The sequence below is a fragment of the Lytechinus variegatus genome, chromosome 18 (genome assembly GCF_018143015.1).
Source record: "Lytechinus variegatus isolate NC3 chromosome 18, Lvar_3.0, whole genome shotgun sequence".
In the NCBI taxonomy this organism is placed as follows: domain Eukaryota; kingdom Metazoa; phylum Echinodermata; class Echinoidea; order Temnopleuroida; family Toxopneustidae; genus Lytechinus; species Lytechinus variegatus.
Window position 1 is genome coordinate 18,849,071 of NC_054757.1, and position 18,494 is coordinate 18,867,564.

The window sequence follows — 18,494 nt, forward strand, 5'->3', positions numbered from 1 at the left end:
TGAAGAAATATTTTGAATAGATCTTTAAGCTACTTTCAAAGCTTTCTTTTCAAAAGATTTTAGCTTCAAAAAGTGTAAAATTCATTACAACTAACAATCACATATATCTTTATTATTATCATTAGTAATATTATGATCTTTTACAGTGTAAACTTCTGACAAATATCAACTCTTTGGGAATAAATAATCTAATATCAACACAGGCTTTTCAAGTCTGTGTGAGCAGACTATGAAGAAATCCCAAGCTGTGCATTAGTTTTACTACAAGTAGTTAGGTCATGGGCCAAATATAGCACAAGATGGACGCTTGACCTCGTAAGGTCATGCTGAGGTCACAGCTGTTCCTTTTTAACATCCAGGGAAGGTATTGCCATTTTGTGTTTTATTCAACCAGATGGATGCAGATTGTACAGTGTAAATGAACGAGTCCTGTATAATGTGGATCTTAGAGTACTTTTATATTTTGGCTTTAGTTGTTTGTTATATAACAAGATTATTTCCTATGATTGTTCAATTAATACTTTAAAAAATCTACATTTTTTCTGAGGCAGTCACATTAAAGTTTAAAAATGGTTTCCTCAATTTATTTACAAGATATGAATAGTTTTAAGGGTGGGGTTGGATGTCTGGACACTTTATAAATTTGAAGCTTTTTTGTAATCATCTTCTAGTTTGTTCTTTATAATATTGACTAACATTTTGTACTAAAAATTGATGAAACTTTGCTCGTTAATTTTTCCAAATGACTTATTAAAATTCATGGTCTGGACGCACAACCTGACTGGACACACAACAACTGGGTATGAAATAAAAAATGTATTTTTTAAAGCTATTCCATTGTGATGTCATCATTTGATTTATGATTGATAACTCCATTTTTGTCAGTGACTTACCAGTAGATGCACATTTCAAAATTCTGCAACGTTTGCATCAGGGAGTATGTTCTCAGAAGATTCATAGTTGAATGGGAAAAATGAACTGAATACGCAACCTTGCTATAAAAGTATATTTGGTAAAAAACTCTGGTTGTCGGCAGTATGTTTTAGAGATTAATTGTTTATTTAAATACATATATATGTAGATTTTAATGAGATACGTATAGGCCTATAACCTATTTATAGATAGTTGAATTGTCTGGTTATGAATAGATAGATTAAACTGATCAGTGTATCAATGGAGTATGGAGTATGAAGATTGCACACACTAATCGAAAGACCAACTTTTAACACTATACCCTACCCTAAACCTAACATAAAACACTATCACAACCCTAACCCTACATCTTAGACAAAATTAAGGCCAGAGCAATTGTCGCAGGAGCAAATGTCGTGTCACCAAGGAAATAGCTTTGCGACATGTATGTACCATAATTAAATGTAATTTCATATTTCATTTCATTTAATGTATGAATAAAAGACAAAAATTAATTAATTTTTGAAATTGGGCTATCATTTTGAAGTACTCAGTTAGTGGTCCATACTGATAATCCATGGATAGGTTGTTATTCTTCCAGGGTTTCGTTTTCGTCAATCTGTTGACGGTTAAGAGGAAACCATTGTAATTGACTGCTTCGGTTCTCTATCATTATCCGTCTCTGATCTCCCACGAGACCTTAAACCGTTTCCGAAATTCTAATTCCCCTCATCCTCATTTCAACCATGGGCTGGAAAGATGCAGAGTTTATTTTTCTCTGTCATAGTGGAAGTTATAAACAAAAGTAAATGGCTATTGAAATCTTGATACATGTAATATTTAATAATAGAGCATCTGTATTGCGTATAGCTACTATAATGATATTTTCTGCTGTGCATGTTAAATAAATAATACATATTTAAGAGTATTACTGGAAAGATAGTATTAAGATGTGTGATTCCCTTATAGACATCTACCCCCCCCTCTCCTCAGACTCATAATTTCACATTTTTAAATGAAATGGCTTTTTCATATATTTCTCTTCATGAAGGGGTGTAGATCAGAATAATCTGGATCATTTTGGCTTATCTTGAAGTGTTGCAACCTCTCTGTGCTCATGCAACTCATCGTTTGAGGCAAGGAGGGAGGGGACGGGGGGCTTTTCTCAAGGGATTGCATTATAGCGCACCACAACACAACAGCCGATTACCAGAGTGCTAGCTGATATTAGGAGGAAGCGATCTGCCCTCAGTATCATTCTTATGATTTATTAGAGGATTCTCAAATTTGGATTATTCCTCAATTCTTGAACAGAGTTTTAATATTGCCAAGTCTATCTGGCACTATTCTGATCTGCACTGACGATTTGAGGAGAATTCACAAAAGGGGTATAAATGGATGTACACCTGTGGTGTTGATTGGTGTACATAGACTTACAGAGGGCCACACCAAGTCACTGTTTTCCAGTGTTGATATACATGTAGGTGTTGGAACTATTTTGGTGTTAGTTCAACACTACACTGTATGGGTGTTATTACAACACCTTTGGTTGTTACTTTAATAACACTCTTTGGTGTTATGTTCACTCTCTTGTTTGTAATTTTAACACTTCAGTGTGTGGCTCTCTATAGGGACGCCAACTGGTAAACTAGTTTTAGAAACTTTCAAACACAAGAGGGTGTGCTTGATGAAAACATTTCAGGGGCTCTTTTTTTAGATTTCAAGGGCTTTTGAGAGCATTTTGACGATCAACAAATCAGCCCTGAGCCCCAATAGTACTTTTTTCCCCAGCTTTTACACCCGAGTTTTGACGGCATCTGTACAAACTGGAGAATACACCTGTTTAATGTTCCTAATTTCTCTTGACCTGTCCTCATGATTGAATGACCCTGGACACCAGACAGGACAGTCATCACAGGTTCTCATCAACCCTATAAACTGACCTTGATAAGTAATTGTATTTGTCCAGAACATCAGGACAAATCAGTCCACAGCTATTGATTAGTAAAACGTATGTCATCCGAAATGATCATGGGGGGGGGGGTGGACTATTTTTTTCATTATGCAAGTGAAATACTGTAATAGGTGAAATACTAACTAGCTCATTGGTCAATGAGGCCTATATGCCTATACATGTATCTAATACCCTTTTCATAAACCTATCCTCCAATTAGCCGCCTAAGAGTAATGCGGATAATTCAATAAAAATTGCGTTCATAAACTCCGAAAATAAGCCGCATTATTTTTACGAGCGCCCGTCCTGAAAAAGGCGGATAATCGCCATGACAACTGGACACGCCCCCTCCGATGCGGTTGTGTTGGAAAAGGGTGACCTTGTGACCGCACCATGGCAATTATCCGCATTATTTGGAAATGCGTTCATAAACTCAAAATCTTATCCCGATGCCACTATTATGCGGATAATAGCAGCATCAGAGTAATGCGGATAACTCTTGTCCTCCAATTTTACGACCAAATTATGCTGCTATTAGCCGCCTTATTCATAGTAATTGGGTTTATGAAAGGGGTATTAGTTTTTGCATACATCATTTTCCAATCAAATAGTCTAATTTACTTCAATAACTCCATACATCTACTTGATTTGCTAGTTCAGCCCTCTGGACTGCCATACCCGAATAGAACTCCCAAGGATTTAAAAAGCGCGAGCGCGCCCTCTCCCGTTCAGGCTTACTACCCATGATCACCGCGCAATTAGCGTCCATCTTCCTCTTTTGCTTTCGGCAAGCCACCTGTCAAGACGTGCTCAGATAAGTCTCCTAAGAGCTCAAATCTTTTTGAGCTTTGGTATATTATTTTCGCTTATCTGTGGTGCATTCTCCCTTTTAATTTCAATCTTTCCATTTGTGTGTAAGATTGTGTTCAGAATTTACACTTGGCGTGACTTTTTAGACGTGTTTTTGGTGACACTTAAATTGTTTTTCTAACGTTTGAGTTCTCGTCGCGCCGCATCGCTAGCGCGTTCGCGAGGCACCGGGCTTGGCCTGCCTACGTGGCAGCAAGCCTTCACCACCTGTCATGGTTATTGTTCTTCACGTTCAAAGCGTGGTGGCTTTTGGTGCCGTTTTTGAATTAAATTCTAGACAGCCTCTACACTTTGTTGTCGAGGGTGTTAATAGGCGGTTTCAAACCGCCTCGATCACAAGAATCCCCGTTAAATTACGAGAACTTTTTAAGGCTAAATAATACCCATTAATTATTCCTGCATTCACACCGCCCCGAAACACATCCTTCGGGATAAGTTCCCGAAGTTACGAGCATGCGCAGTGTGGTCTGATAAGCAAGCAAGGCGGGAGATTCAAAATCTCTAGCCCAGCAGCCACCCACGCCGCCGCGCCAAACGACACGCTGGGATAAAAGTTCCCGTAATTTGCTTTCACATCGCCAAAATACCTGCGACCTTGGAAAAATCCCCACGAAAGTTCTCGTAATTTCGCCAAGTACCTACTATTTAGCGGGTATTTTCTTTCGGGGAGATTACGCGTAGTTTGCTTTCACATTACCAAAATACCTGGTATTTTCTGATCGGGGTAAATTTCCCGATCAGAGAATACCTGGAACTGGCGAACTTCGAGGCGGTCTGAAACCACCTATTGTTATTTCTTTTTGCAGGTTGGGATCTTCAACTCTGTTCCTTCCTTGCTTTCTGGAATTGATTTATTAAGATTTTCGATTGATTATTGATTGATTAATTCTTGAATTCTCTTTCCTTTCTGTTCTGAATAAATTTCCTAATTGATATTTTATTTACAGGCGGATCTTAAAGCTCAATTCCTTTTTCCTTCTGTTCTGAATAAATTTCTTGATTGATATTTTATTCACAGGCGGATCTTAAAGCTCAATTCCTTTTCCTTCTGTTCTGAATAAATTTCTTGATTGATATTTTATTCACAGGCGGATCCTAAAGCTCAATTCCTTTTCCTTTCTGTTCTGAATAAAATTTCTTGATTAATATTTTATTCACAGACGCTTCGGGGATTGTTTAATTCGGCTTACGCAATTATACCTGATGATTGTTTGGTTATTCAATCCCCCCTAAAAAAAAAAAAAAAAAAAAAAAAAAAAAAAAAAAAAAAAAAAAAAAAAAAAAAATTTTTTTGTTCTCTACAGGTGGGGTCTCCTTCCTGTTAGAAATTTTTTTGACCTGTCCCGGAATTGTTTTCTTCGTTCAATTCCCTCTTCCCTCCTAGTCTTATATATTTTTTTATTTCGACAGGCGGGCTCTACGATTCCCTTTGAGGATTTACTGTGTCGTTCTTCCTCTTGGAATCGTTACTAGAGACGTTCCTCCTTCCTCCTGTTCTGAATTTCTTTACCTTTCCACAGGAGGTTACTTTTTTTTTTCCTCTTGGAAATTATCGTAAAATTTCTCTTATCTGGAATTATTTGTCTCTCAATCCCTTTTCTTCCTGCTCTGAAATGCTTGTTTTTGTGTTTCTTCGCAGGTGGAAACTTCGTTCTCTTCTGAACTTGCATTCATTTTTGAATTTTTGTTTCGAATTTTTCCTTCGGGCACAAAAAAGAGAATATAGTAGGGGAACCTTGTAGGAGTTTCTTTTTTCAAAGTCTCCGACCTCCTTTTTATTTTCTTACAGGCAGATACCTAAACTATTCTTAGGTTCTTCTTCCTCCCTACCCCTCCCCTCTTGTTTTGTTCTGTTTGCTCAAACAAACTCCTTTTAGGAGGAGGGAAAGACCACTCCGGTCTCCACTTTTAATCTAAGCGAGATCTTTGTAAAAAAAAAAAAAGAAAAATTCTTGTTTTTCCTTTTTCAGGGTAGAGAGAGGTATCTTTGAATGGGACTAACACAGCCCCAGAGGACCTGGTGCCCTCCACGGGGACCGTCCCGATTGCAAGTTACAGAAGTCGGCCGCCTCCAGGCGAGCAGGAGGGACGCCGCGGTGAGCGCCCAGCGGCGGTGAGTATGAGGGTGCGTCGATCAGCATTCCGAATTTGCGGTCGGATGCTAAGAGAAGGAAGGCCGAGACTGTGGTGCCACGGTCTCGGACAAAGGAAAAAGTGGTAGCCAAGGCTTCCAAGCCTAAACTAGGTCCTGCCGCCGCAGCACCCATAGGGCTATGCGACCCACCGGCTACCGGGTCACCAGAAGTCCGGAGGGAGAGTGCGGTTCTCTCCCCCCGGCACAGGTCAGGATCTCTGCCGTATAAGTCGTCCTCCGTTGACAGCATCGGGAGAGATCGCCCAGCCCCTGACCGCGAGAGGCGTCACACAGACTGTAACCACAATCTGATCATGACCACAATCTGACCCCGTCAGATTCGGGTGAAGTTTCGTTGTTGGCGGCCGCCCTGCCAGGGGCGGCAAATCGTAAGAGATCACCCGTGCCTCTTGTGCCTTCTTCTGCTCTGGCCACGCCGGCGGAGCCCGCAAAATAAGAAGAAGAAGAAGAGGTCGAAGGAGAGGTCGGCCAGCCCTGTTGCCATGGGCATTCCTCCTTCAGACCCTCTTATCGGTGGCCAGATGTTACAGTCATACATGTTATGCTGCTATATTCTGCTACCGCGAGAGGCGTCACACATCGGGCTGTGACCACAATCTGACCCCGTCAGATTCGGGTGAAGTTTCATTGTCGGCGGCCGCCCTGCCAGGGGCGGCAAATCGTAAGAAATCACCCGTGCCTCTTGTGCCTTCTTCTGCCCCGGCCACTCCGGCGGAGGCCGCGAAGAAGAAGAGGTCGAAGGTGAGGTCGGCCAGCCCTGTTGCCATGGGCGTCCCTCCTTCAGACCCTTGTGTCGGTGGTCAGATGTCACAGCTATTCATGCTGCTACATTCTGCTTTCGAGTAGTGCGGGTTCACCCCACCCTCGACGTCTACTCACCCCGCTGATGCCCCTGAGCATCAAGCGAGACAAGTGGGCAATAACCACCAGACACCCGGGAAATCCTCGAGCGATTCTGTTAAATCGCCAGCCAGTGCACCGACTAACCGGGTGCCCCAAGATCGCGTGTGCTTTCCAGCATTTTCGTCGATCTCAGAGCACGTGTCCCAGCCGACACGCGGGGCCACCCCGGCGCTTACTGGACAACCCCCCGGTTCAGTCCATAGAGCGAGACTCCCTTTACGAGGACAACCCCTATCCCGCGGTCGACTTTTCAGTAAGCGCTCAGGCGCTGCTTGACAAGTATCTACCTCACATCTACCCTCCGAGCGGGGGTATTGATGAAGCAAGGGAGTCCATATTTTCTCGCCCCGCCTCTTCAGGCGCTCCGAGCTCAATCGGCCGAATTGGGGGTCTTGGAGAGTGACGGGGTCGCTCTAGACGAGGCGGCTCCTACGACGAGGAAGCCGCCAGCTCCGTGGGTGTAAACCCACCCCCGCTCTGCTGCTGCCCGGAAGCGCCAGGCTCCGGCGCCGCCGTCTCGAAATTTTCAAGCCTCTCGAGGCTAGCGAGAAGGCAGAGGCAGGGGGGGGGGCGATTATTATGCAGGTACTCCCGAATTCGCCCTCTACGTCAAGCTCACATACGGCGACGACTCCTTCAGCGGTAACTCTCCATTCTTCCCCCTAAGCGGGCCCGTAGATTGGAGGTATGAATCTCTTACATACCGCATGCCGCACTTCTCTCGTGAGAATGTTTGGCTGCTTTGAGAGGACAACCTATCACGTCCGCGGACCGTCCGCCCAGGCGACGGGACCGTCGCTTTTCTGGCCTGAACCTCACTTTCTATTCGAAAGTAAGGGTGCCCTGTCTTACTTAGCTCCTACCCTTGCAACGCCAGAGTCAGGGCTAGTACAGACACCCGTTCTCCAGCGATCGCCGCTGAAGAGAGGGCGACTCTGATATGAGCACCATCACCGCTCAGCGGTATGTCTCACTATCTCATAGCTCTCCGAGCTTATGAGTATGTATATCGGATCTGAATGTCACGGCGATTAAAAGTTCTCCTGTGCTTAATAATCGCTATGCCTTCACCACCCGGTGCATTATGGTTATGTTAACCTATTTGTCTCGTATTCGGGCGGCTCGTACGAACCCTGCCCGAGCTGCCATCACCGGTCGTCCCCCCGGACACCGCCGGCAGCACCCGCACCGAATACGTGGAAGGAATCAGCTTTTCATATGCTAGATATCCCTCCTGTTGACATTCACAGCTGTTCCCCGAGTCTTTCCCGGTTGGGTAAACATCATCTCGGAGGAAAGTAACCGCCGTACATCTCATGAGATTGTTGGCTATGTACGTGCGTTCAAACTTGTTTAAAGCCCCAGGATTCTCTGTCGGCATTCTATGCCTACTTTCTGGGCACACCCACCGTACCGGGTCGGCGAGTTCACACCAAACTGTACACCGCCAGACCATCGGTCGAGCTCTAACTGTCTATCTTATAGACTGCCCTCTATGTGGGTCAATCTTGCGGGCGTCTCCGCCGCTCCCTCCTTGTGCGGAGTGGTCTACGGTGGATGTCTTTACCGTGCCCGTTAGTCGAATCGGCTTCTTTCTTAGAAATTTTTTCACGGCACACTCGAGTCGCCCTGCATGCTGCTTTCATCCTCCTTCCATGCAAGGCATGTGGCCAGGGTCACCGCACGACCGAGGATGATGTAACAGTGGATGTATGCTTATGCCTTCCTAACCACGATCACTACGACCCGCCTTCTCTCGGGCCGACTGTGGATGAGCCTCTCCATGTAAGTGATTTACTTCACTGGAGTTCTTCTTTTAGAAATTTAGATTCTCATCCCCCGCTGCTTAGGGCGTCATTTTTGCCGCCCCCCCGCAGCTTTTTGGAGCTCCTTATCTTACCGATATCGGACTGTTCCACGCTGCCGCAACCGGCGCCGGCGGTGCTCGCTCTTACGATCACCTGAGAAACAGGCCTTGTGACTGTTTTCATAAACAACTGGTTCTCACCGCAGACTGATGGAAATTTTGTGATTACTTCCTCAAGTCTCCTTCGCTTGTTTCTTCAAGCGAGGACTTCGACACTCTTAGCCAGTTTCCGTCCCTAACTTGATAGGACAGGGCCGTTGCTACCTCATTCGATTCCGTTGGGAACGTAACGGTTGAGGTATCATATCTGGCGATGTCTGTTCGTTTAGAGCATCTCTTGATGGTCGTTTACACGTAATATCGTGACAGATTTTTTTTCGCCAGCTCCCTCTGGCGTACACTTGCTGCTGCTAGGGATTCCCCCGCCCAGCGGACAGCCATCGCAGCCTAGCCTCACGGGCTCTCTCGGCGATGGTGGCTTGAGCCAAGCCACCTCTTCCACCGCGGGCACTGCACCCTCAGATGGGTGCTTCAATCAGTATGGGAGAAAGGGGATCCTGAGTTCTCTCTCGATCACTCGGTCTAACACACTTTTGTCGTGATGTGTACCGCGCTGTATCCCTGACACGCCCGGTTGAGCTGTTTTGACCAGACTGCTCTATTCTACATAGGCAACATGTCCGCGGCATTCCTTATTAACAGGATGGCACTCAGTCGCTTTCTCGACCCTTGTCTGCCTTACGAGTGGTTTTCTTCCTAAATCCCTACTCTCCGTCGTTCCTGGTCCCCTTCGGACCGCTAGTAACTTTTTACCACAGCTCTCTATCAGAATTCTGCAGATTTCTGCCCTCACGCATTTGAGACAGATATCGAATTCTGGGCGCTTTCTCCCACGCGGAGGCTATTCTGAGATATCTCGCCTTCTCAGATTGGTCGATTGATCACTTACTGAGCCTTAAAAGCTTCAGTTTTCCGATCACGATTCTTGTTGAAATTTTCAACAAATTTCGATTCTTACGCTCTAGTCAGCAGGTGATGTTGTTCTCCTGACACTAGGCCGAGGGCCCATGATACTTAGTATTCCTGAGTATACAGGGCATTCCTCTCGAGGACATTTTTGAGGGCCGCCTTTTGGCGCTCAACTAACTCCTTCACTTCTTTCTACTTGAAGGACATTCCGTCCAGCGAGGCGAGATTTGCTGCTTCGGCGCTTAAAGCAGCTGCGGCTTTTTCCCCCTCTCCCTAAATTTCGTTGTTTTTGTTTTTTCTTTTAAATTTTCTTAGGCTTACAATTGAAAACATGCCTCCCTATGGTTTGAGTCCGTGCTGGTCTAGCAAATCAAGTAGATGTATGGAGTTATTGAAGTAAATTATGAAAATACTTACCTGATTTTCTTATTTACGAGATAACTCATACATCTACTTGATACCCTCCCACCGACCCTCCGCCTTGCGTAGCAACATGTTTCAACGTATGGGCTTGCGAAAGGTGAGGAAGATGGACGCTAATTGCGCGGTGATCATGGGTAGTAAGCCTGAACGGGAGAGGGCGCGCTCGCGCTTTTTAAATCCTTGGGAGTTCTATTCGGGTATGGCAGTCCAGAGGGCTGAACTAGCAAATCAAGTAGATGTATGAGTTATCTCGTAAATAAGAAAATCAGGTAAGTATTTTCATATTTGTCTTTATAATTGTATTTCTATTACTTTTCCGTTCTCTTTTTATATTAAAATCTAATATTTTACATATATTATCTACTGGGTGACTTCCCCTTTGAATAAGATACAGATCAAACACTATTTTCCCTTTCCAATGTTGGTATATGCAAAATTTGAAGTGTATATATTTGGGTCGTGATTCATGTCAATAAACTGTGAAGGAGTCGGGTAAGATGGATTGACTTGTATGAGGAATTCCTTATAAATTTAGAATCCATCGAAGGATTCTTTTATTGCTACTCTCTCACGGCTGGATGCAAATTCCAAGGACCTCTGTGTGTGGCTCATTTCCATAGCTTGTTAGCGGACTTTCCTGAAATAACAGATGGCCGATTTCACTGAGGATGCCCCCATCCCCTCCAAAATAGCCCGGCGTAGCCCCCATGATGAGGGCTAAGGGGGCGGCTTTGATGTTTTATTTCCAGAAACATTTCTTCAGTAGCTTGTGCTCACTTTGGGATTAATTTGAGTTGAAGGGTGTGTTCGCTGTCAACTTTTGAATTTAAACAGCAACATGAATCATGATTGAAAATGCTATTACAAAACACGGATATAATGAGAAACAAAGGATGTGTTCAGTGTTCCCCATGCCTCGTCGTAAAAGTAAACTGCTTTCAGATCTCGATTCAGAGGAAAATTCATATGCCGAAAAAGGAAATGCGATCAGTGCAACATTGAACATGTTGAAACATCTTTAAATTTTCTCTCGCATTGGAAGCCTACATAAGCACGTGTCAGAATTGACCAACCTTGTGATGGGTCAAACAGCACAGTAAGCTGCGTTATCGAGAGCGGGAAATTAAAAGATGATCGACGTATGAACAGCTGTAAAGTTTTGACACTGAACCATGCACCCCTGATCGTATTTCTGTTCTTTGTTTGGTAATTGTGTTTTCAGTCATGATTCATGTCGCTGTTTAAATTTGAAAATCGACATTGAACACACATATAGTAAATGCATCCTATGCTCCTTGTTTGAATGAGCATCTGGGTGGTATGACATTAATAAAGTGATTATTCTGAGCCAATTACCATTTAGAAATTCAGAAATTTTAAGAATCTAAAAAGTTTTAGGGCAGCTTAGAAAAGGCAGGCTGTGTTTAAAAAATATAGCAATGGCAGTCTCATGTTGTCTCAAAACAGTCTCCTGATACCCGTGAAGAACTCTTTCGAGGCAAAAGAAGGTTTCTACCCATGTTATAACTCTAACATCTACCTTATTCTGAGCTGTCATAAAAACATGTAAAATGCAAGGTTTTACAAGCCCAGCAGCGGTATCAGATTCCACCCCCCCCTCCACTGGATGTTTAGAGCACTCCCAGTGTAAAATAGGGGTACGTAAATGCCCCTCTTTTATGTTTCTATCCATCATTCTGGATCTAGGGGTTGGAATATTGGCACAAAGTCCGGTTGATGACATGATAACATTTCCCAGAGGAAGAATAGATAATTGATACAAACTGTCATTAATATAGCATTCCACGAAACGTAAATAGACAAAGGTTTATTTTGAGAGAAGGTAATATTAATCATACAATATGTAGCCTTCATGCTCATGTTATCTGATAACTAAAAGGTCAACAACTTTGAAAGTGCACCAAATTAGAATCAAAAGATTGAGAGAGTTTAATTGCTCTGAAATAGGCCATCACCCATCTAGATATTTGTTTGTTGTTGACAAAGCAATTGAATGCCCTCTGTCATCCCAATTTGGTGTGTAAATTCACTCTAGTAATAGTACCTATTTCCTCCTACTACCACAATTTCTCTATCATATTGTCTTCATTTTTTGGGGAAGTAGTTTACATGTATAACCAAATTACTATCAAGTAAAAATTTCCATTCAAAATTATAATTTAAAATGAAGCAAAAAGGCCTAGCCCAAGATGTTTGCCAGAAAACTTATTCTTTTAAAAATAAAATCAATTCCTAATAGGGAAAGTTATGAAACGATATTACAATCAAAACACTATGCTTTTTTGAAAATCCTTGGAAATACCAATAAAAATATTTAAAATTAATGACTTCCTTTGATGATTATAGCAAACAATTCAACCAGTTTTAAATTTCCTATCAATTAGATAAAATACTCATGATTGAAAAAAATTTAATTTTGTTTTTTATTTACTTTCCAATCGATTGCAATAAAATCAGTTGCGATGCCCAATGTCTGATTCTGATTTTATGCTACCCCTTTTTTGCTGATCTCTCATTCATGTATTCCAGGTATACGTTAGATTGATTCACTTCTGTATATAATTGCAGGTGAAACAAGATTGCTCATGAATGCTGAAAGTAGGTACTGGCACCAGCTCCAATTCACTCACAGCATGGGAACAATAATACTGTATTAACTGTCAACCCAAACATTGCTATATAATAATATAACCCTCTCTCTATGTACCCCCTTTCCATTCTAGCCAGGACATGAAAGAGGGAACTTTTTACACCCCTCCCCGAGGTTCCCTCGCATACATTCGTTATTCCGAAGGTTCGTAAGTCCGAAAATGAAGTGAAGTTCGTAATTCCGAAGGTTCATTAATCCGAAAACGAAATGAGGTTCGTAATTCCGAAGGTTCGTTAGTCCGAAAACTAAATGATTAACAAACCTTATTTCGTTTTCGGACTAACGAACCTTCGGAACAACGAACCTTATATTATTTTCGGATAAAAGAACCTTCGGAACAATGAACCTTATTTGGTTTTCGGATTAACGAACCTTCGGAACATCGAACCTTATTTCGTTTTCGGATTATCGAACCTTTGGAATAACGCCACAAATGTTCGGATTAACGAACATCGAGGTATAGGGAATTTACGTGTTTCGGAATTACGAAGTGTAACCAGGTTCCCTGTCCCCTTATGTCACAGTCAAATTTTCACCAATAAAACACAGGTACTACTATTCATGCGATTTCTTCCTATAATCCTATTCATTAACATGATTGGCACTTAAAGGTAAATGCTAGTTTTGGTAACGATATCAAAATGAGTTCGTACAGAATCCAATGAAATGACCACTAAAGTGTCTGTTTGTATAAATAAAACGCATGTGCCAAAGGATTCTGGAAGAAATTGTGTAATTGCTGAGAAATCAGCAAATAAGCACTGGATTCGGGTAGGGCGTCGGGCCCGACGCCCTGAGCTATAATTATACATTGTCCCACGTGCGCTTATCTGTGTTGGGGATTTTCGGTGTGAATATTTTTCAGCGTAGATTTCAAGATTTCACAAAGTCCAGTTAATATAACTGTACCAGATCTAGATCCTCGATGATATACTGGCAATTAAGCCTTGTTTTACAGACTTTCTCATGAAATCAGTGTTAACTGCAACTACTGGAATTTCTCTTTAAGCAAAAATTTTCATAGACAATCTCTAATAAGTTCAACTCTCCTCCCTATCAACTTTTCACTGACCTCTGTCACTTGCAGTGCCGGTGTCACTAAATTTACGCAAAGCAATTAAAATTCAGATTTGAATATTCGCCCTATATAGGATTGTTATCTTGCCTGCTAGAGCAGAAGCAAGGCATATGTGAGTGTGTCACTTTTCCACATTATTAAATGAGTTGAACAGTTTAGATGATGTGAATGCTGATATTGTTTAAATTTAATAGAAAGATTCCTCTTGCCTCCGCAATACTAATTATAAAAAAACCAGATGAAAATATAAATGTGAAAATAAATATAAAAAGATATATATTGTAATCTACATACTGTGAATACTATTCATATGATGTTTTGTTATATGTTTGTAAAAAATGGAAAGGATAAAAATATATAGGATTTGTATAGCGCACGTATCCACCCTGTTAGGTGCTCTAGGCGCTGCTACATTACCCCGGTTAAGCTAGTCTACCGATTCTGGTGTGCGCAGCTTTTTGAGGAATTACTTCCTGCTGGTACCCATTTGCCTCACCTGGGTTGAGTGCAGCACAAAGTGGATACATTTCTAGCTGAAGGAAAACTGCCATGGCTTGGAATCAAACCCACCTTCTTCAGATTGAAAGACGGGAGTCTTAACCACTAGACCACGAGTCCACGACGCCCCTCAAAAAAGTGATATCTTGATTTAAAATATGTTCATGCTGGAGTGGCAATGCATAGCACAAGTTAAAATTAATGTATGAAAAGTACACTCCATTGATGATTTCTATACAATATAAGTTTCATTGATTCCAATATGGTAATGTATTCCCCAACCCTCTATCTTCAGATACTCCACACACCCCTTATACCACCAGGAGGAGGGGGGCCAGAAGAAACCCTCTACCAATCACAGACAGGGAGCACCTGCTGGGATAAAGCTGTGAGCAAGGCATGCTGGGAATGCCGAGAACGAGGGATTTGACGCAGGGGACAGCAGTATAGTGGAGACTAGAATGTTTCTCGAGGAGTGCTACAGCGAATGAAATGTGAGTAAGGACCTTTGGAATGTTGTATACAAAGTCGGAAAAAGTCCAGTATAGATGGTTGTTTTCGTGCATTTTGATACTGTCTGGTCCTCCATCATATCAGTGACCCACAGTAGAGATGGGTTGGTGTATCAGTGACTAAACAATGGAATACTTCACTAGATTTTCTTTGAAATTATGGTTTTATGATTGAGCAGAAGGATTGATTTCTGAAGTTTTATTCCAAGGCTCTACTGGATTTGAATATTGTAAGTATGTCAAGTATTATATTCAGGGTTCATAAGACTTGTAAAGTGGAGACAGTTTGTTTTTGTATCATCATAGACCAAAATAGACCAAAAAGATAGTATAAAAATTCTATTCTTAATGCACGGTCTCTCGTCACTCCTTGTGTCTGTCGAAAATAAAACACAGGCTTCTAAAGATTCAAGGTGCAAACTCATCCTTCTCTGTGCATGAAGGGCCAATGAATTTCATTTAATGACAGGATATTCAAAACTTAGATTCTATGTTTGTTTGTTTGTATAGTTTCTAATTGTTAGGGAGAACACAACTGTCACTTTGTGAAAACAAAGTACAGAGATGGAGGAAGGAATGGAGAATGGAGTGGGAGAATTGGTGGACTTTGATGTAAATTATAACAATGTAGATGAAAAGGCAGTACAAGGATTGACAGTGCCATAAACATCTGTGTGTCGTGGTCTAGTGGTTATGACTTTTGTCTTTCAATCTGAGGGATGTGGGTTTGATTCCCAGCAGTGACATGCTTTCCTTCAGCAAGAAATTTACCCACATTGAGGTGAATGGGTACCCGGTAGGAAGAAATTTTTGAATGCCAGAGTGCCTGTAGGCAGCACAGCTAAAACTGGGGTAATGATAATAATAACATTATTGTAATGTGAAGTTGAGTATTACATATCAAATTTGCACAATATGAATTTTCAAATATTCTTATTATCAGTATTATTATAAAATAAGATTAAGAAAGCAAAGAAATAGAATACAAATAGCGAATAGGTATGAGTGCGATGGTCTGAGATTTCGCATGAGGTGAAAGAAAGATGCTCTATTCAACGAGGCGTTAGCCGAGTTGAATAGAGCGTTTCTTTCATCTCATGCAAAATCTTGCACCATTGCACGAATAAGAATATTCGCTATTTGTGTTGTACAACGCCTCGGAATTTAGTGAAAATATGAAAAAACAAGAGTTTATCCCTGTAGTAATCTATGAAAAGGGAGCAAAAATACTGAAAGCGAAAAGCAAAATCCCACAAGCGCACATGACCTTGGGCAGCATTGCGCATTTAGCTATCGGGCTTATACGCGTATTGCACCTTCATTTTTACTGAGCACAATGAATTAAATCGTATTGTGACGTCACCTCCTAAAGCCGTGCAATCGTACATTTTGGATAGTACATATTTTGTGCAACGGTACAAATGTGTGACATTTAGCCTTCCATTCCATTTGCTCGCGTACAACAAGCTAAGTAGGCATTGTGCAATCTTATTTATGACTGATGGCATCATCAAAAACATGTTCACAGCAGCACAGTATCAAATCCGGAAAAAAAAGCAATTGATTTTTTCCTGTCACTCATTTTCTTTCTATATATATGTCTGAAGTAATGGATCATTTCCAATGATAGGAGAGTAATTGATATTTGTGTCAATATCCTGTTATGTAGCCTAGCTCATCATATGTAATTAGAACATTGTACCCCCATTGAAAAATCCTTCAATATAAAGTTGTTATTGAGATCAGGGGGGGGTTAGAGGGCAGTATGACCTGCCTCTCATGGAAGAAAAAAAAAACAGAGAAAACTTTAGGAAAAACATGAATAGAAAATTACCCCATAGTGCCCATACCCCTCTTGTTGAGAGAGAGAGATAGGAGTTGTATTTCTTTTATTCTTCATATATTTTTGTTTGCTTGTTAGAAACTTTTGGACAGGAAAACCCTTTGAAATGGTGATGATCCTGGAGCTGCCACTGCCTGAAATGCAAACACAAGATGAGTATGTTGTGTTGGCATTTTGATTGTGATTATTAAATGAAATCAATTGAACACATCCAAAGTAAACATATCTGTGATTGTTGTGGTTTATTTTTCTCAGGATCACTCTGAATATCTCGTTTCGCGATGGTTTAGCCATTAAAAAGGATGTTACTTCCAGTATCATAGCCACGTGAGCCTGACAACCAAATCCAATAGATCAATTTCTCGAAGCCTAAGGCATTATTTTCAGGTTGCATGGATATCATCCATTGGATATAACTTCTGTAATAGGTGCAATCATGTCGTCAATCGGCGGCTCTTGAGAAGTCGTAAATCATTAGCGCGGTATCGTCAGACTCCAGCTTGTCAGTGGATTAGCGCTTCCTTCCCCGGCACTTCCTATAGGAGTAAAGATGATAATTGAATTCGGATCAACCAGAAGTCATTAGTGATGGATGTATGTGTATACCTCAAAAGATTGTATTCAGTCGAGATTCGAGGAAGTTTCGGAATATGACAGGAAGTCGTTGCCATTGTTTCGAAGGTCGTCGAGTTCAAGTTCATCGTTTCTTTTCAGCTAGATCCGCCTTCATACATAATCATAATATTTTATATTGTGCATGATACGTACACGTACATCGGAACATCTCTATACAGACTCCCATTGCTCAGATATAAAGGAATATGACTGCATGGCCTTTGATTGGATAATTTTGAAGTGATTGCATTTATAACTAAGAACTTCTTGATTGCCTAGAGATGTGATATGTGGTAAGATTCTATTTCTTGTAACTTTTACAAATAAAAAACTCACTGTTCACTGCTGGGTGCGTATCCAGGCTTATTGAGGATGAAAACAATGAAAGGGGGCGTTAGATGGCAATCTACATGGCAAAGAAGAATAGTGTATTAGGTTTCACGGTACGGTATCTTTCTTTTGACCAAGAAAGGTTCATGGTGTAACGTGAAACCTAACTACTACCCGGTATTCCATTTCTTTTACGAGAGGAACACCACAATTCAGATAAATGATATTTCTTTTGACTAGAGGAGCGCTATTTGGATAAATGATTCAGACGAGTAATTTTGCATTATGCATTTGGCCGGAGAAAACACAACGTCATTACAAGTTGATCCCTTCCGAATGGTTTTCCTGTTTTTAATCAATTTTTTTGTTGTTGCATTGCTACATCATGCAGGAGGGTGTTGATCTCATGCTCTAAAAAATCTTGAGCTAATTTAATAGAGAAGGGCCCATTCATTAGTTTATGGGTATGGACTATGCTTTTAGAGCACTGGCAGATCCGGGGGGGGGGGGGGGGGGGGGCACAGCCAATCTGTGCCCCTCCCCCCTTTTAAGAAGCAAAATTAAAACTTGTAATGTAAAAATGCGATTAAAACAGAGGTGTGCCCCCTCTTTTGAAAGTGAAGTCAGGACTTTTTCAGAGAGTCCACATCATTTCATTCTTGCACAGGTAAAGATAGTGTGAAGTTTTTAAAATACAAATAACAAACTCACTGTTCACTGCTGGGTGCGTATCCAGGCTTTTTGAGGATGAAAACAATGAAAGGGGGCGTTAGATGCGTCATTGGTAAGGAGAGTAGATTCCGATTCACAATTTGATTACAATTGGGTTCCACTTTCAAGAAAGAAGCCTGGTGCCTGACTGCTGTGCGAGGTATGCAATGGATGATGGGCATT

The 18,494-nt window shown here is 41.6% G+C and overlaps 1 protein-coding gene across 9 annotated transcripts in view; it reads left to right on the forward strand.

The window, feature by feature from the left end:
* Window positions 1-18,494, forward strand: part of LOC121432068 (neurofilament heavy polypeptide-like) — a 129,358-nt gene that overhangs the window by 23,578 nt on the left and 87,286 nt on the right. For 7 of the 9 annotated variants that reach the window (XM_041629899.1, XM_041629907.1, XM_041629908.1 and 4 more), the window contains exon 3: window positions 14,596-14,794. The gene's annotated coding sequence lies outside the window, so the exon portion shown is untranslated. The other 2 variants (XM_041629900.1, XM_041629901.1) reach the window with 2 other exon arrangements.